Consider the following 21363-nt stretch of genomic DNA (forward strand, 5'->3'; position numbering starts at 1 on the left):
CATTTTATAATTAGTGAAATTCTCTAAAGAAAAAAACAATTCTCACCTACTGGTCGTACAGTACTCCTCTTGCATGGTGCTGTTTCCTCTGTTCTCCTATTTTATTGGCTTCCGAGGAGGCTTCGAAGTCGTGAAGTCGAATTTGGAAGTCTTTTATTGGTGGGTTCTCCTTCTACTCATCGAAGCCTTCAACTGTCATCTGAGAAACAGAAATATATTCGTTTTACAATTCCATTCGTACCACAATTTCCACTATAATAACACAAGGAGTTGTCCAAATTTTGCTGTAATTGTATTGTTCTGCCTCAGGACAGATCAAAAATGATCCTCGACTTTAGATTATTTCAAACAAGCGTTGTTGTTTAGCCAAAATATTAAATAGGTCTTGATTTTAAAACCAAAATAACGTTTTCAGATTGCAACAACGCAGGAGATGATAATTTAAACGAATGACTTATTTGTTCACCAACACACACTAAACGCTTGTAATGATAACCTACATTATGTACAAATAGCGTTGATGTGATGGTTCGTTATGTTTTCATTGACGAATTTATCACGCACCTTCTTATTATAGAAAAAATTCTACTGATCACTATAATCTGTTTCCAGTGGAATTGGGAATTATTAAAGTTTGCTCGAGAGTGCGGTATACATTTAATTATTTTGTTAGCCTTACTTACATTGTTTTTCTTGTAGACTGGTTTCGGCTTCAACTTCTTTCTGACTGAATTTGCTATTCACTCACAGATTTTTATCAGGCATAGCTATTTTCGCAATATATATGAGCTCTATAGAAACGTTTAACACGTCGTCATTGTTGTGCTGGTATTTTGATGTAAGGCAACAATGTAAATGTTAAAGTAGTGGCGAAGCGTGGGCACAGGCGTGTGAACGGAGCAGGGAAAAGGGCTGTCATCTTTCTTAGAAGCAGTAATGTGTTACGTGTTTAAATGTTAAGAATATATCCCCTACAAAATATAAGATACCATATTTCCTCAATCTCATTTTAAATAAATTATTAGGCACATTAACATACATGTCAATTATTTGTGATACCTTTCTTCCATTCAAGTTCAATGTAACTATTCAAATTGGTGTTTTCGGTCTACTTTATGCGCAGTAAGGCTAATCGGGACTTGACCTGCAGTTTAAAGTGGGATCCGAACCATTATGTGCCTCCACCTGGTATCAAACCCGGTACCCCTTGATTACCTTTTTTCCAAATTAATCCCGCGGCTGTCGACATTACGCTGACGAGCAGGACTATGACATAACTTAAATATACTATTTTTTTTCTGAGTTGAAATCAAAGTACTTCACTGAGTGGCCTTAAGAAGCATTGAATTTTATTTAACACCATAAAATAGAACTCCCTGTCAAAACACGTTCTGAGACCGTGTGTTTTATTATTACTGCAGTGAAGAATAACTTTCAAGACCCGAATGAGCTATGCACATCGGTGGAGTCTCCAGGTCTTCCTTATCGCACAACGGGAGAACAACTTTTTTCTGACGTCACCGGAGAATGTTTTCATTGCTAGGTTAGACTTGTTTGGCTTAGCATAAATATTATATTTGTAGTGTATTTATGCTAAGAGAACCAAACCTAACATACCTAACTTAACTACTTAGGCATTCCTCGTCTGACGTCAGAACGCAAGGTTGTCCTCGCGTGGTGCATAAGGAAGACCGGAGTTTCTTCTGTTCCTGATTACGGGAGAGACAGGTTGCAAATATCAGCCATGCTGAAGTAACAAGTGTAATATCTTTTGAGCCATAAAACGTTATTATTAAAGTAAAATCTATGGTTAAGAACAACAATTTAACAGTGTATGATTGCAGTTTGTTACGGTCCTGTGGATCTAACGTTGATATAGCAACGAGAATCAATAGTCATTATGTAGCAATGGTAGCAATGGATATAATGGAATTGGAAATAGATAATAGATAAATAGATAATATTGCTCAGTTATTTTACTAATACATAGACCCATAGAAGTTGTATCTTCACCTTCGCGTTATAATTCGAAATATTTATGAACGAAATGTAATCGTGCCAATGATTGACTAATGAATGTCACAGTATAATTGGTGGTCGAGTATTGTGGAATGTTATCAGCACGATCTTGAGTGATGTGTTTTGCGTAAGTGTTAACTTACACCATTGTTCTCATGAATCTAGTTTTTACATAAATTTATATAATGTACGCATTGAGTAATCCTTATAATCTCAGATCTAAAACAAATCTTACAGCTAGATCTATCAATTGTGGTGATGAACCTGATGAATCGCAAAATAGAAATGGTGCCATGAATGTGGTGAAGTACTGCAAAGATCCCAATAAGGAAAGGTTGGTAGCTTGTGAACATTGTGGCTATTGGTATCATTTAGAATGTTTGGTTTTTTCCGATAAGCATTGGGAGCTATATCAGTTAAATGAAAATTATTTCTGTAAAGATTGTGATCCATCTTATGATCCGTTCAGTATTGAAGCTTTCGTGCAATGGAAAAGAAGTCAGGAAAATGTTCAAGAAATTAACATTCATCCTTCTGTGTTGGCCGAGACGTCAACGGGGCCAAGTAATGTACCTTTTCAAATGTTTGATCTACTTGCAGAGTTAAGAAAAATCAACGAGTCACAACAGGTGGAATTTACAAAAATTAGGGAAACTCAAGACTCTCAACAGCTTGAGTTTACAAAATTGAGGTAAACTCAAGATTCTATGAGGCAAACTCAAGAGTCTCAACAGCTTGAGTTTACAAAAATCAGGGAATCTCAACAGGAAATTCAAAATTAACAGCAACTACTCAACCTTGACTTCCACGAATTGAGTACATCGTTACGGAAGGAATTAGCTGAAGTTGCCGAGTCCTGCAAATTAGCAACACGTTCATTACATCAGTAAATCGAAAGGGAAGTGCAAGGTCTAACAGAGACAATCGAGGAAGTCAACACTACTTGTGCAGAGAATTCTGATAAACTTGCTGGATTGAATGATCAGATTACAGAATGCCAGAACAATGTATCAGGGTTGTCTCGGCTAGTTCAAAGACTTGAGTTCGTTGTGAGCAAGGACGAAATAACGAAGCGCGTGGAAGCATGTGAGGAAAAGATTACTAAATTAACATCTAGTATTTCGACTAATGTTGAATCAAGTAATCCTGTACATGTTTATAGCTCTCACATGAACGGCAACTGTCAACCTGGTATTCCGGCACGGAACCTAACCTCTCTGAAATCATCTGATTCTTCAGCCTGTGATGTTTCTGATGACGAACACAATCGCATTGCTTCACAAAGACACAAATGTTCTAGAAATAATAGCATGAGAGCTAGTAATACTAACAAGTTATGTCAATCAACCCGTTCTTTGTTTTCTGATGGTTCTGGGCAGGAAGGAAAGAGGCAAGTAAACCAAAAGTCGTCAAACCCGCAGAATCATCGATGTGATTATCCTGAAAATTGTGTGCGTTCGCTTACTCAAGAACCTCGACGATTGATAAGATTGAATGAACTTACGGTTCTTCCTAAATATTCGGGAGATCCTGATAAATCAAGCCCACGTAAGTTTATTAAAACTTTAAGGTCCTATTTAGATTTACTTCAAGTTCCTGACATGCAAAGCCTTGAATGTATTACTAATTGTTTCCAAGGACTTGCAGAAGGTTGGTATAAAACTCATGTTGATTCGTTCACATCATACAAACAATTTGTTGACGAATTTCTGAATCACTACACGTCTTATTCCTTAACTCAGGCTCAATTGACTGAACTTAGAAGTCGTAAATATGATCCTAAATCGACGAGTAGAGTGCGCGTCAAATCTCCTGCATATGGCCTTGAACGGCTGAACAGCCTCAGCGAATCGCAGACGTGCAGCGTTGCCGGGCTCTCCTTGACAAGGCGTTTCGCTCAACCACTCTGTCTCTTTTCCGTGTGAGATTTCGATATGGCACCGCTTCAGTGCGCTGCTATTGGCTATCGCCATATGCAGGAGGTTTGATGTGCACTTTAGTATGGAAGTTTTTGCTATACGTACGCATTCAGCATATTATAATTTAGTTGATCGTCCGAATGATGCAGAAGTTATTGATATTTTAATCAATCAGTTGCCGTCATTTATTGCACAAACTATATTAGCTGCTAGATTAGATAAAATGGATGATGTAATTGCGTTACTAAAGAGGTTGGATTTAGTGAATTCAAGATCGAACAAGAGTTTTAATGTTCATGATAATGTACGTGAAAAAAATTTCCGACATGATGGAAATAACTCTAAAAGTTTTACCGACAATAATAGTGCAAGGGCAAAACTGAGAGTTCAAAATGTTGCTAAAAGTTCATCGTTTGTGAACGATTATGAACCTAATGGAAATCAAGGTTCAAGACGTAACGTAAGACCTAATGATAGTGTTCATTTTGTTTCTTCTAGCGATGAAAATAAAAGAATTAAGATTCCACGTACAGATGTGCCATTTGTTGCTGAAAACCAACAATCAAACTCCAGCCAGAAGACGATGATATTTAATAGAAATAATAATTTTGGGAAAACTAACCTAACTAACAGACCATATAATTGTTACAGACGTAATGGTGCAGGAACTCAAAATTTCCGGCAAAATAGAAGTCCACAAAGTTCTCGATACTTTAACAATAATGGTAGATTTATGGGCAACAGTTTCAATGCCAGGAACGAGCAAGAACAACAGCAATTTACACGGCGTCCTAACTCTCAGTTCTAACGATAATTTCCGTTCATTCCAACCATGCAGTGTATGTGCCAATTGCGGATATTCGTCGTCTCAGTTGTCAACGGGGAACAGTTGCAATGCAACTGCAGTGGCGAATACTCCATTGAATGAAAATGCTCCATCTTTCGATCCAAGAGAAACTTCTTGTAAACAGTTCATTTCTTCTGCCCCTGAAGCAAAATTAAACGAACGTCGCGGGTGAACGTGGACCAGTTTGCTCGCACTAACATAGAGGAGGGTCCGTCTAAATTATATCGTAGTGATAATATAAGCACAACTTGTCAGTATGCTGTATTAAGTAATTCAGTTTTATCTGAAGTTGACCATTGTTATCCACTTTCAATATTTTTCCAGTTAGATTGGTTCGAAGATGAACCTTGTGACTTGGTCGCGTCCTTTAGTATAATGGTACAAATTTGGAAGCTAAACATAAATATAAAATAGGTTTTGTTATACCAGTAAGTACACGACCACTTCACATCAGCACTGGCCAAAAAAAATAAAAAAAATAGAGCCACAAAAAGGTTGGTTGCCCAAAAAAAACTAGGTCTGTACAAATATTCAAAAAAACCCACAACCCTTTTCTCTTTTGCTCTATTCCACTATTTATTACTACCGTGGCAAAATCACCATTCAGTCCAAAACCTGGCCCCCTTGCGCTGACTCCAAAATTAACGTGGATCTTCGAGCACCAATCCCCACCATACCATATATTTCCCAGCTTATCTAATCGTCGAGATTTAATATTGGTTTCCGTGTTCGTGGTCGTCTAGCCACGAAAACGGAAACGCTCTCAACATATATATATATCAAAGCAAGGTGGAACGCTAATGAACGTAAAAATAAGAACCATTGCATACGTCATACTTCAATTTTAGTGTCCATTTATTGTAACAAATTAGCACCCGGACAAATAGAAATATCTCCCCAACAATTTGACAAAAATCCCTCCCAATATATATATATTTAATTGTGTGTACAATATAATAAAACCCACGTGGCAAAAATAAATACTTCCCTTTTTTACTACATGTCGTTAAAATTTATAAACACGAAACACCCGTATAACAAATACAAAAGTCATATTTGTGGTTTAGGTGATCGGAATCCTATATCGACGAAATTATCAACTATCAAGGTGGCGAATTTTTAACTGTGTTACGTCAGTCATGGAATAAATGCACTAAGTTTTAAAACACAAAACGGATAATTCCAAAAAGACTATTCCTGAAAATCATTACTAAACAAAAAAGGACCGGTCACTTAACTTTAACATAAACTCAAATAAATTAAATATTATTATACCCCGTTATTCCATGTCCAGACGTCAATCCAATGCCACAGTCAAATTCCGATGTCGATGCGGATCCGATCACCCTCGCCCGTGACCAAGGAAGGAGAAGGAAGCTCCTTACTATACCAATGCCTCAGCTGCAACGTTCTGTTCTCTCTCGGGAGAAAACTTCGCCCGCAGCCGAAGCTTTCCCCCTTTAGTTACAACGTTCTCCGCTAGGGGAAACAGTGTTGCCAAATTTACTCTGCTCGACGTCCAGAGCCGAGCGTCAAGAACACAATGACGCAAAAACTCCTTGTTAGAATAAAGAGGAGGATGTGGTGGAGCTTTCAAAATTATGCGAGTTATAAGCAAACACCACAACCTACTTGGACTTTAAATGATACTAGCATACCTACTCCTATTACTGATCAACCTCTGATCACAGGACAATGGAAGCCAGTGTAATTTAGTCAGTTATGAATTATGGTGCAGTATAAAATCAATTATTCCGAGTGCCAAACTGGATACAGTGGATCAACTTAAGTTATTGTCGTTTGCAGGACATCAGAAGTTTCGTGTTGCTGGTCGGAAGATTATAAGTATTCAATTAACTCTGAAGTATTTTCTTTGGATATGTTTGTATTGAAGCAACTGCATGCTGAATTAATTATCGGAATACCATTTTTAAGGCAATACAAAGCTGTACTCGATTTTAGAAGAAACTAAATTAGTTTGATGGCGCCTACTGGTTCAGAATTGGTTCAGCCATTTAACTGTAGCAAAGCCATTTAACTATAGCAAAGCACAACTGATAGGGGTCACTGCCAGGTGCAGGAAGTTACTATAGTCAAAGAAGCAGAAAATTTACTTGTCGTTTCTCTAGATCAGATCACAACGAAGGTGTGGTCGTGTGAATCACTCAACACGGAGCAGCAGTCTCAGCTTGAGAATCTAATAATAGAATATCATAGTTTGTTTTCTGATCGACCCCGATCTGCATTCGTAGAGCCTTATCAAATTGAACTAGACACAAAGGAACCAATTAAGGCACCTACTCTATGTCACCAAAAGTATCCGGACACACCGCGAAACGCGTGTTTATCATAGAGGGCGACACAGTACTGCCATCTACCGCGTGGAACACATAGTCAGAGAACTCAATAGTCTGCAGACAGTGTGAGACAGAAGTATGGGATGGTCTGAGGAACTTACAGACTTTCAACGTGGTCAGTTGGCTGGGTGCCACTTGTGTAGGAAGTCTGTGTGTGAGATTTCCACCCTCCTAAACATCCCTCTGTCCACTGTTTCCGATGTTATAGTGAAGGGATGTGTAAAACCCAAAAGCGTGCAGGCCAACCTCGCATGTTGACCTCCAGAGACCATGGAGTGTTGAAGAGGGTCATACAGCATTATCGTCAATCATCCATCGCCACCATCACACAGGAATTCCGAACTGCATCAGGATCTACTCCAAGCACCATTACTGTTTGGCGCAAGGTGCGGAAACTTGGTTTCCATGGCCGAGCAGCTGCCCATAAGTCAAACATCACACAGCAAAATGCCAAACGCCGCCTCTTGTGGTGCAAGGAGCGTCGAAACTGGACCATAGAACATTGGAAAACCGTTGTGTGGAGTGATGAATCACAGTACATAATGTCGCAATCTGATGGTAGGGTGTGGGTGTGGCGAATGCCTGGTGAACGACATCTACCAGCCTGTATAGTACCGACAGTGAAATTCGGAGGTGGCGGGGTTACAGTGTTGTCATGTTTCTCCTGGAGGGGGCTTGGCCTTCTTGTTGCTTTACATGGCAATGTCACGGCGCGAGCTTACGTTGACATTTTAACAGCTTTCATGCTGCCTACCGTCGAAGAACAGTTCGGGGATGACCATTGTGTCTTTCAACACGACCAAGCACCCGTCCATACTGCAGGGCTTGTGGGGGAGTGGTTTGACGACAACAACGTCCCACTAATGGACAGGCCTGCGCAGACTCCTGATTTGAATCCCATAGAACATCTCTGGGATGTTTTGGAATGCAGACTTCGTGCTAGACCACACTGATCCACATCAATACCTCTTCTCATTTTGGCGCTCTGCGAGGAATGGGCTGCCATTCCTCAGGAAACCTTCCGGCACCTGATTGAAAGTATGCCTGTGAGAGTGAACGCTGTCATCAAGGCTAAGGGTGGGCCAACACTGTATTGATTGCCAGTGTTCCCGATGGAGGGTTGCCCAAACTGGTACTTTATTTTCAGGTGGGTGTCCGGATACTTCTGATTACATAGAGTATATATCCGGTACCGTTCCCCAAAAGAGCAGCGTTAGAAAAGGAACTAGAGGAATGGAAGGCCTGGGGAATAATTAAAGAGATGTCTTCGCCTTATTTAAACCCAGTATATATCGTCCCAAAATCTAATGGTGAGTGGCGGCCAGTGGTGGATTTTCGTCGCCTAAACCAACATGTAATTTTACCACTTACCCGTGTTGAACCTATAAACGAGCTACTTCAATATTTTAAGGGTGCAAGATATTTTCTTCGATTGATCTCTCGTGTGGATATTTTCAAATACCACTTACGCCCGACTCATATACGTATACAGCCTTTTCGTATCAAGGATGACAGCATGCGTTTTGTTACTTGCCATTTGGTATAAAATCAGATGTTTCTGTTTTTGTTGAGAGAATGAATAAGGTGTTTGGACCAGAGACTCATTCATTTCTGATGATATATGTGGATGACATTTTAATATTTAGCCCAACAATAGAGAAACATTTTGAACATCTTGATTATGTTCTACAGACATTGCAGAAGACGAACATGTCGATAAAATTTGCCAAATGTAATTTTTTCCAAACGGAAATTAAGTTTTTGGGTCATGTGGTGTCTGGTTCCGAAATTAAGGTTAAAGACTCAGCTATATTACAGTTTCCTGTTCCTCAAAACAAAAAGTCACTTCGCAAATTTTTAGGACTGACAAATTGGAGGAATCGTTTTATACAGGGATTTTCAGATATCGCTAGTCCATTATATCATCTTTTACGCAAGAATGTGTCTTTTTATTGTACACCTCAGTGTCAATAAACTTTCTTGTTACTAAAGAATGCTCTAATTTCAACACCAGCATTGAGGCAACCCGACTTTGAATTGAGGTTTTGTGTTTCTGTTGATGCAAGCCAGAAAGGATTGGGTTGTGTATTTTGGCAAGTTGATAATGATGAAATTCGTGTCATACAATACGGCAGCCGTGCTCTTAGGGGAGCAGAGATTACATATAGTACACACGAATTGGAATGTTTAGCTATATTATTTGCTCTGGAGAAATTTGCTATATATATATCTTAAAGGAACTCATTTCAACTTGTATTCGGATCATAAGTCGTTGTCTTGGCTTAAAACTGCACAATCACTTAATTCTCGTCTTACGAGATGGGCTCTCAAACTGCAGCGTTTTGATTTCACGTTATATCATGTCCCAGGAGTTTCGAATAATATTGCTGATACGTTGAGCAGATTTCCGCCTTGTACTACTTATTCTGTACTTGATGATTAATTATATATCAATCAGGTAATTGTGGAAGATTCACAAGATGATACTTCTTCTATTTGGTTAAAAGCTCAACAAGCAGATGAAAAATGTAATAATATAATTTCTCACCTGGAAGATAGTACAACTGATAAAGACTTTTCAAAGCATTTTCTTCACAACAAAATCCTTTTCTTTAAACCCAATTCAGATGAAATTTGTAAACTTGTAGTGCCACGTGAGCTTTGGTATTGCACAAAATGCATGATTTAAATGGACATTTTGGTTATCAGAAGGTTTTAGCAGATTGTAGAAGAGCATATTTTTGGCCGTACATGAGAAAATCAATTAGAAATTACCTGAAAGATTGCCTAGAATGTGCACGAACCAAGATTGTAGGTCGGCCGTTACGGAGAGATGAATATCACGTCGTTTCTCACCAACAACACGATTTCCTCTCTATTGACTTAATCGGAAAATTACCAAGATCACGTTCATATGAATATCTCCTCACAATTGTAGACGTTATGTCAAAGTTTGTTATGATTTATCCGTCAAGAAAAGCGACTGCCAGGGAAATTATCAATCGTTTTGAAGAACAATATTTTAAACATTTCCCTGTATGTAATGTATTATTATCAGATTGTGGAAGCCAATTTACATCAAATGAGTGGAAAGCCTACATGGATTCAAGGAAAATTAAGCATATTACTACCACTACATACAATCCGAAATCTAATCCTATTGAGAGGTACAATAAGGAGATTGTTAGGTTACTGCGATTATTCTGCAATGATAATCACACCAGTTGGTATCCAAAAATAAATTATATTATTCAGTTACTAAATCATTCATGCTCTTCAGTTACCGGATTATTTCCTAGTGAACTTTTCTTACTTGAAGATATGAAGGACTCAATATTTGAAGAAATCGGCTGACCAGAACAAATTAACTCTTTGCCATGGAAACGCAAATTGTTTTTAGCAGAAATCAAGACTAGACAATCTAGAAAAAGTAGAAAGATTAAGAATCCATTGAACTCGTTCAAACTTCAAACAGGAGATTTGGTTATGATAAAAAAATAGGCGAGTTAGTTCTAAAATTAACAGCCAGATTCATAAATTGTTCAACTTGTATATTGGGCCATTCCTTGTCAAGGAAATTAAGGACAATAATGCAATTCTTTACACAATGAACCAGCAATATTATGACAAGGTGAACTTTTCAAATCTTCGAGTGTTTAACTGTTCGGATGGAAAAAGGAATCAACTCTTGAGAATTAAATTTAATAGAGTAGATACTGGAAAAAGGAAACCATTCTGTTTATTAGTTTGTAGAATTGAATGTTGTATTATGTTCTGATTTGAAAAAAGAAACAAAAAACATCTGACTGATTTGTAAATGAAAACTCCTCCTCGCTGTTTCGTAGTTTTTATTTTCCCGGAGGAGGGGAATGTTGTGACGGTCCTGTGGATCCTCACAATATAATAAATTATATGTTTATTGAAATTATTAATTTCATATTATACAAGTCACTTTCAAATAACAGTTAAATATTTATAATAACTACTTTGTACAACGTTAATTGTGTTATATGTTATTTATTGCGCTATACGTTGTATAAATGAGGTAATATTTGGAATTCTAACGTTGATATAGCAACGAGGATTAATAGTCATTATGTAGCAATGGATATAATGGAATTGGAAATAGATAATAGTGAACTGCATATTGCTCAGTTATTTTACTAATACATAGACCCATAGAAGTTGTATCTTCACCTTCGCGTTATAATTCGAAATATTTATGAACGAAATGTAATCGTGCAAATGATTGACTAGTGAATGTCACAAGTTTACAATTTGCTTCCATCGCTGTTTGGGAATGAACTTTGCGGGAAATCTATTCACCCTAGTAGGAAGCACCGGCTTTATCTTGTGTATTACAGGCGTGCGGGCCCCTGAAATTATACTTTCCATCTGAATCACTCAGGATGTTGGGACGACCAGCTGAGGATTTTTCAGAGGTGCCTCGTTGCATGCGAATATGTACATCGAGTATTAGGCAAGAATAGAGATTTGTAGATCCTGTAACATTTGAAATTTGTGCTTGTAGATTTCGAGCCTAAGTATTTGTTGTTGTTGATTTGGTGTTTTAAGTCCACTTTATGCACTGTATGGCTAATCAGGACTGGACCTACAGTTTGAAGTGGGATCCGAACCACTATGTGCCTCCACCGGGTATCGAACCCGGGACCCCTTAAATACAAGGCGACGACGCTACCACTACGCCATCGGGGAGGCCCTAAGTATTTGAAATGACACCTTAAATGTAATATTTTAAATGCATATACCGTTTAATTGAATTAAATTAAAATTTTTGGATACATTGGAATCATACAGACTTTTTAAATTGTTAATATATTTGTGTGTGTACGCGTGTGTGTACGTGTGTGTGGGTGAGACGTGGTAATATGTAAGGTTGAAATGGAGAAAACATCTGCTTGTATCCTTGAATTTTTGGAAAGTTCGCCTTGAAAACCAGTGGCTACCCTGTATTGTTATTAAGGCTGTATGTGGGAAGTATTTTTTACCATGATTGTTCACCATATAGAAACTGCAGGTGTTACGCAGTGTAACTTATGGAACAGCGAATTGTGGTATTACTTGCGTGATTTTTGTTCGTTATTCTGTTGTTTTCTTTTCATGGACGAATTCATTGTGTAACTTATTGTAAAAGAATTCTACTGATTACTAATACACTGAATTCATTGTAATTGTCACAGATTGCATGAGCGCAGATATACATTTAATTATCATGTAAGCCATGCTTACTTTGTTTTTTCTTCTTGATCGAATCTTGCTTTTATTTCAAACTTTGAAAAGCTAAGTTTTTACTCAGTCCTAACAGTTTTTTTTTGGGAGGGTCCTTGTTTGGTTGGAGCTTACCGCCATTGGTGTTCCTCTTCATTCTTAATTTCATCCGAAATATGCACAGGCACACAAGGTCACTTCACCTCACTTCCCTGTATTTAGTTCGAATTGTTTGAATTATAGGTTTCAGGGTATGTCTGAGTCTATGGATAAACTTTTGTAGGTGTATTTAAACATTGAATTATAACACTTTTGGTAGGATAAGCTCTATGGAGACTCTCAATGCATTATCATTGTTGTATTGGTACATTGTTGTAATCAGTTTTAAAAAGAAGGATCGTTACAAAAGTCAGATACAGTAGATGCATATGCAAGAAAGGCGAAACTCATGTAACACCTCTTCGATTACCTTATACAGATCTTTTACCTAGAGCAAAATATAAACTACAAAAGCAATGGAATGACTGGTGCAGAAAAGAAATACCAAATACTGCATCCTATAAGTGGCTGAAGTCAGTAATGAAAGACCTTGGTACCAAAAAATGAATCTACCTCAGGCAGTGGTTGTTTTTATATTAAGAATTCGTACAAGTCATGTTTAAATTAAACAGCATTTAGCTCGTATAGAAATTGGGCCCTCAACTTCCTGTCATTGCGGAGAAGATATACAATCGCTCAATCATTTATTTTTCAATGCCACTTTAAACGACAATATGCAGACATTTTATTTAAAGATTTATTACGCGTATAGGTTTCATTTCCGATATCAATATCTACATTAATCTCTGAGCCTCGTACTGCAGTTATTTGGATGCTTTTGGAAAACGTCGGATAACAATCTAAACACTTATGACCACAGACGAGCTCATGATTCTCACAATTATTTAGAAGTAATATTATCATTAGACCAGAATGGACAAAAGCACTCACTAAGAAATCAATAGTGTTTCGAAGAAAGTGGATGATAGTAATCATCATGTTGGAACATATCATATACAGTGTGTTTCAAAAATACTTTTACAAACCTTGAGGCCTGGTTCCTCAAACCGAAACAAGAAATAAAGTTCATATAAACATATGTCCGAAAATCCTTAGTTTCTCAGTTATTAATGAAAGTTTACGTTCAACGCATTTCAAGGTACAATCCACCATTTGCCTTTGCAAATAAGAACAAGCATGGGGTTTATGCATGATGGGGCTCCAGCATATATCAGTCGCATTGTTCGAGATGTACTGGCTGATATGTACCATGACAGATGGATAGGTAGGGGAGGACCAGTTCCATGGCCTGCATATTCACCCGACCTCAATCCTTTGGATCTCTATCTGTGGGACCATCTAAAACAATTGGTTTATGCAGTTGACATTCCTAATGAAGAGACACTTCATCAACGTGTCATGGAAGCCTGCGAAATCGTCCGACACCGTGTGGGAGTATGTAAAAGGATGCTGGTTCATGATCGGACGCGTTCATGCGTGTATGGAAGGAAGAGGAGGATATTTTGAACATTTATTATGAGTTTCTGAGTTTATGAACATTTTTTTTCTTTCTTGTTTTGGTTTCAGGAACCAGCCCTCAAAGTTTGTAGAAGTATTTCTGAAATACCCTGTATAATTGCTTGTGATAATTGTACCTGAACTCAGCAACTTTGGCTATAAATCTCAAAATTATGCGGTGTAAGCCAACCAAATGATGACGACGACGACGCTACAAATATAACTACTCTGTAGGAGATGGCCCATTCAAATATTAGATCAGGGATCTTTCGATCAATCAGCATGTTTTTATAGCTTACAAAGTCTTAATATTAGGGGATCGTTGATGGGCTATGACAGCCTTTAGCCACTCACTTGCTAGGCGAGAGGAACGTTGTAAGAAATAGGGGGTAGCTCTGAAAAGCTACGTCTACACTTAACCAAGCAAGGGGGCTAGCCCCGTGAAATAAGAACTACACTCACGATTAACTTTAAACACTGCAATTGACTGGTCTGGCAGGGGTGTGAGAAAATGAAAGACAAGGATAGAGGAACGTTCGTTACCTGTAGATCTCGAAGTGACGATCGACTCGCTGGTTCGTTGATGAAACTCTCCTGAAATAAAACTCCTTTCCGATAGCGTACTACTCCTCACTGTAACTCCTTTTGTAACGTTCGGTAACAACTATTCACGCCATAACTTTCTTATTTCAACAACATGTATAATTCCGAGGCACCGACTGTGCACGCGATAGATTTCAGATACCGACTGGGGGGGAGAAATATTCTCTCAAGCTATTTAAACGAAATTCGAACTTCGGCCGTTGAGAGACCGCGTCTCTCAATAACGGTGCTTTCAGCGTAAAGCTGTGTTTGCAGTATCTTACCTGCGATTCCGGAAGAATTCGTATCAGCGGATTTTTACATCCGCTGAAGATCGCAGGTGGCATTTGCTTGAAAGAAGCTCTTTCCAGCTTCTTACAGACTCGGGCCCTTTTTATGAAATGATTAGGCTGTCGGACTATGGCGCCCGGGGTCCCGGATTCGAGTCGTGCCTTCGGCATGATACGGCACACCTGCCTGGGGCAAAAAAATAGGTTCACGCAGGGAAGTTAATTTTTTGTAATGCGAGCCCGACCATACCAGTCAACTCTAGAAGATAATTTATTTACACCAACCCCCCAAAAAAATTACTATTATACAAGGGTGGGTGTAAGGAAAAATAAATTTTACACACAAGCAAAAACCCTGCACTTAAATATCTAACCATGCTGGATTGTAAACAACATTGATGGCACGCGTACTACGCGGGGTCAGCTGATGCTGAGTCGCCATTTCTCATGGTGTCACTGTAGCGGTGTTTATCACTATACACACGGAGCACACGCAAACACTGTAGCACGCGGAAGAAGAAAGTATCTTCGCTTCCTGGGCAAGGTCAGTTCCATTGCATATAGGTCAGGAAACGCGGAGTATGTTTATACACTTTCAAATGTTTAAATAAGTTATTAAAAAAAACCTGGGAAGCAGCACCCAAGAAAAAAAATTGCCATGCAATATATACAGCAGGATCAACCTGAAGGGTTCACAAGTACAAACATCCAAATTGCGATATGATATATATACATGGGGCGTTCCGCCCCCAAACTATTGTCTGTTTAGTTAATACACATAATTTGAAAAGGAAAAAAAATAATAACAGTAGTGGCAGAAATTGAGGTAGAAAGTAATTTAAGTCTTTCTGCCGGTCTGAAAAAAAAACTGATTCCCAATGTGACACTTGGAGTTTGTGTTTTTGACATATAGTCCTGGCCGAAATGTTGGTTGGCCAGAGGGAAACAGGAAAAAAAGACACTTAAGTAGCGTTCTTGATGTAGCTGAAAGATACCCTATTAGCAATCGCGATGGCGAGCGTCCATTGCTAACGGAGATCGGCGAAATGTTTTTGAAGATCCGGCGACGAGAGGCGAACCAGGAACACAAGGAGCACACGAATGGACGCGGACACACGCATTTGTATACGCGACGCGACATGCACAGATGAGATATACCGGAAACTGGAAACAAGGTTATCCAATGAGTCCGAAAAACGTCACCGAAAGGCTATTCCTGGAAGAAAGTTCTGGCTCGCGTACAGGGGGAGTCCAGGAGGAACAGACACGCGAAAAGATCACTGGTAGAGCGTCCATTTTCACATTTTTCAGTGATTGGACCCGAACACACGACGCGCGCGATGTATGTTGGGCAAGCCTGGAACCGGTGTCGAACCCACGAACATGTGTGAAGAATCCTTGACATCTGGAGGGGGGTGACACTGTCGACTGCAGACTGGGTGCTTTCCTGGGGGTCAAGGGTGAGCACTGGACGACGCACTTGGTTGATGAGGTGCGGAGATGGGGCACTGGCGTCAAATAGTGGAGACTCGACGAGGGGGTCGTCTTGAAGATCCTAGAATGGCGGAAGGACGGCGGCTGCAACGTGAATCACTGAAGTGTGACGAGGGCACTGGAGCTTTGCTGGTGACGAAACTGATGACTCTGGGGGGCATCTGGTAAGTAATGGTCATCCCCATGATAAAAGCTGACGGGGGGTCGGAGGAACTCCGCTCTCCAAACTGATGAATCCTGATGGGGGTTCTGGTGGGAGCTGCCCACCAACACTGATGACTTCTATAAGGTGCTGATCACTAATTATTATGACTCGTTGGGGGTTGGGGCGCACTGCTGTAGACGAACCACTTCTGGTGATCGCGGGTGCTGCACTTCTGAAGGGTGCTGATCACAAAGATGAAAAGTCTAAAAGTCTGGGGAGTGGAGTGCACTGCTGGACTCGAACAACGTCTGGTGATCACGCGTCGCAAGAATGGTAGTTCCAGTAGGGAGGGGGCGCACTTTTGTCCTGGAGGGGATGAACCTCTGGAAGATGCTGATCCGGAACATGATGATTCCTGGGGATGATGGATGCATCTGTTGTGATCTCTGCTTCAAACTGCAGCAACAGTCCGTGCTGGGCTGAGACGAACGGTGTGAAAAGGTAGGGTAAGGGGCAGCTGAAAAATGAACAGGAAAACCAGACCAGATCGTTTAAAAAAATGTAGGAGTGCAAACTGAAACGTTACTTCTTGAATAAATCCAAAATATCGCGATTGAAGCGAAAATCTAGGAAATCTAAAAAGAAAACTGCAATAAAACGCAAGGTATATGGGGGGTTACGTTGAGAAGTTATGCTTTAAGATAAACAATTGCAAAGGCAAGGCACTAGCCCAAAGGTTATTCATTAAGATGTGGACGGGTGACCGGGGCTAGGATAATAATAATAATAATAATAATAATAATAATAATAATGATAAAAATAATAAATTCATAAAGGACGTTATCTTCCCGCGGGTGGTGACGATCTTGAAACAAATGAAATGTCCCGTCCTCTGAGGTCAACGTTGACGGCATTGGAGGGGGGGAAAGTAATTACTTTAGTACATAGAGTACAAGGGGTAATAAATTGATTAAAAAAAGCAAAGATGGCGTAAATACGAATAAAATGGGAGTTCGAAAATGAATCAAAAACACATGGGCAATAAGGTATCTATATGTTCCTTCACGACAGCGTGAATGCTATGGTAATAAGATGCGTTGCGATTAGGCAAAGGTATCGGTTCAAGCGCCGGTTCATTTCTAGAATGTAACCGATTGTAGGTCCCAGTACGGACGAGCGTACGCAATAAACGAAGGAAAATGTAATTAATGTTCATAAGATGATGCCCCTTAAAAAAAAACTATGAGGGAATACATTTCTGTAACGTAGTTCTAAAACGCGAGAATTTATTTTGGCTGAATTGAAAGTGGAATATATGAATTACAGGTATTAAAGTAAATGTGCCGAGAATTAAAATAAGGAAAATAATTGGCTGCTTGCCACGAGAAGTGAGTGTGGAAGTTATAAATAACTGAAACATAATTGAAACGGTACCGCCGAAAGGCGGGTATAGTAGTCGTGGTTAGCGATGGTAACCGTTTTCTGAATGCCGTTGAAAAGATTAACCCAAACGCAAATTCCCGGGGATTAACGTAATAAAATTCGGAAGAAAGATGGCTGAGCACTGTAGAACCCAGTCCCTTTTTATGAAATGATTAGGCTATCGGACTATGACGCCCGGGGTCCCGGATTCGAGTCATGCCTTCGGCATGATACGATAGTAATACCAATAATGTATTTTATTACATTTCTAGTCGTCAAATACTTGATACTGATCATATGAATTTAGCGGCTCCGAAGTAAAACTTGATAACCCACGAACACCGAAGTGGCTTATGGGTAACCCAGATGTTCCCGTGTGTTTCTGACTATCAGCGCTACTGAAGGAGCTTCATTCACTATTGTACAGCAACTTTAGATTGTGCAGCAACTGAATCCAATGTTTTCGCAATGTGGAACGGAGTTTTACTCCTTAGACGCTCCCCTCCCCTAGTAGACACGTCTCGTGATACACACACAAAAGGCAATCGTGCATAAGGTAGCACTAGATCTTGTAGATTCTATATTACCCTGTAACGAACTGGTAACATTGTAAGCAGCAATGTAAATGTTAAAGTTCGAGGACGGAACACGATGTTCCTAATTGTGTCATCGCTAGAGAATTCAATTGAGGTATGCTCAAAAATGGATGACATATTTTCAGGTAGACATTGCTTTGGGGGTTATGTAGATACGAAGACTCCACTTTCGCTCAAATTTTATCTTACGTACTGTGTCTGTTTATCTTCTTTCTTTCTGTGATTCTTTTTCTATTTACACAATCCCTTACTTTCTTCTTATGTTGCTCTCTCTCCCTCTCTTTCTATGATTATGTTTCCGTTCCTCCATCTGTTACTTTTTATTCATTTCGGTACTCATTTTCTCTCTCTCTTCATATCTATATGTGATTCTTATTCTTATAAATGATTAGGTATATTTTTGATGCAGGCTATATTGGTGGACAGGAGGATGGACCTAGACTGTTTCATGGGGGCTAATACCCACCGTTGGCGACCCCTTCATCAGATCTGTTTACAATTCATCTGGAATATGGAAGATATTCGTATGAATTTGATTTCTTATTGCCTACAATTTTCGCATTAATACTCAATATTGCAGTACGTATGAAACCTTGCGCTTCTCTTATCCATCATGATATTGATACATGTTGCACATCCTTTTTGTAGGAGGACAAAATATTTGAACATTGATAAAAAATAATAAAAGACCTTAGAAAACACTTAAGGGGTAACCTTCGTTGAAGGCACCCAACTGCCAATCTCATTCCCACATAGTACAACCCGTACTGCAATATTGCACTACAACGAGGCTCTGGCGCGTGGACCGGTTGTCAGTATAATCCTCTGTGGGGCTTGAATTGCGTTATATATATACGTGTGTTATTGTCCCTTCATGCTATCACCATTCATCCCAACGTGGCGATTAACCAAGAGTGGCAAAAATGCGACGTTAAATAAGGCAAGTCAATCCACCAAAACATTTTTATACTTTATATACTACCTTTATTTATCTTCACATAAAAATAGGGGAGTTCATTGATAGATTATTTACATTTATAATTGGTTATTTGACGTAGTTTTCACACATGTAATCGTGTCGATGAAAATGACTGGAAGACTCAAGAAATGACAGAGGGTCTTGCACAAATATCCATGCCTAGACTTTACGACGGGTCATCGGTTAGAATCCTAAGCATATTTAATTTATATTACAGTAATTACATTATTTTATAAAGTAATTGTGTTCTCCAGCAGGAGGCCGCTGTGCCACCATGGAGTGTTATTCACAAAATTATATTTACACAATTTTACATCGTTTCATAGCCTTCGCAGACCAGATTAATGTGTTAGGAATTTAGTTATAGTTTTTGGTATATTGTGTTAGTACTGCATTATGGCGCACTGTTCTGAAGCTGTAAAAACTGTGGGGTAAAGGGAAGTTTGTTCCAGGAGTTTCCTGTTGACTCATTTAAAATCTTGCTCTGTTCTCTTATGTTCAGCTAGGTTAATCGGGAGTTTGCCTACAGTTTTAACTACAATACGAGCCATTATGCAATTTGCTTCCACTGGGAATCGAACCTAGGATCCCGCTGACGCAAGCTCAACGAGCAATTTCAAGGGACAACTTTAACAGAATGTTATTTCAAGTTTGTACCTCACACTTTCTACAAACATATTACTTAATTTGATTGTGTTACATGTTCGAAATTATCGGTCGCAAGTTGTACAATGCGACTAGAATGCTTGGCTTTTGCGGCTGTGTAAAATTTCCAAGTTCCCATGCCAGTTTTGAAGAGTTTGAAGAGTTTACTCATGATTTTGAACAATATATAGCCACTGCAAATTCGACAGACAGTTCACTGAAAGCTGGTCTTTTTGTATTTAACTCCCTTGAAATATGTGCATATATAGTAAAATAGGTAATTTACAAAAAGGGTAACATTTTTTGTAAATTCGCACTTGCGTTCCATTTTTTTTACGACAATATGTACTTGGCAGACACTGGGTGAATGCGATTGAGACGCCATTAAAATGGTTTATATTTAACGAATGTTCGAATTTTTAAACAATGAAATGGCATTGCTCATTTTTGTGACCGTCTAAAATGGTAACTTGAGACAGGTTTGTGAAAAAGTGATTTACTAATTGATAGAGGTTTGTAATGCTATTCTACGTATATATGTGTTTGATTAATTTTATAATCACCACCAAAGTGAAAATGATGTACGTATTTCCAATTGAGGCAAAATTTGTTGAATAATTTTCATAGTGACTAAAGATTAAAATTGCTCCCTTCCCTCAGTTAGTCTAGCTGTAAGACTACCGCCTTGTAATCAAGTAGTGCCCGGTTCGATTTCATTGAGGGGCTCGGATTTCACTATACGTTGTAGGCTTTGTCCTGATTAGCCTCTATGCATGCATTAACCATTAATACTAATCTAACCAACCAAACACTGCAATACTGTGCAAGAACCAGCAGGTTTAGGCAATTCTATTGTTCGTAGTCATATGCCTACATGTTAATTAATTATCATTTGTGAGGTTAGAAAATAATTTATAGAAGCCCATTTCGATTCCAGCATGTGGAAGCAAAGGAGCTACATATGAGGAAGATATTAAAGTTAGGATCTATTATATTCCGATTCTTGATCACTTCAATTCTAAATTAAATGGAAGGTTTGCTAAGGGTAGTAATATGATAATTGGAGTTAGCCGTTTAAATTCTAAAAGTGCCGCTTTTTTGAAGTACGAAAAGCTGCAATCATTTGTCGCTTACTACTGTTGTGATTGGACAGTTTAGAGTCGGAAAAAACGTTATGGCAGAAAGGAAACTCAAAATAAGGACCCTTCAGAAGCTGCTTGCCATGGTTAAATTACTCAAAACTAACTTTCACGTACTTTATAAGCTTTGTGAAGTTGTAGTG

The sequence above is a fragment of the Lepisma saccharinum genome, chromosome 6 (assembly GCF_977018435.1).
Source record: "Lepisma saccharinum chromosome 6, izLepSacc3.1, whole genome shotgun sequence".
In the NCBI taxonomy this organism is placed as follows: Eukaryota; Metazoa; Arthropoda; class Insecta; order Zygentoma; family Lepismatidae; genus Lepisma; species Lepisma saccharinum.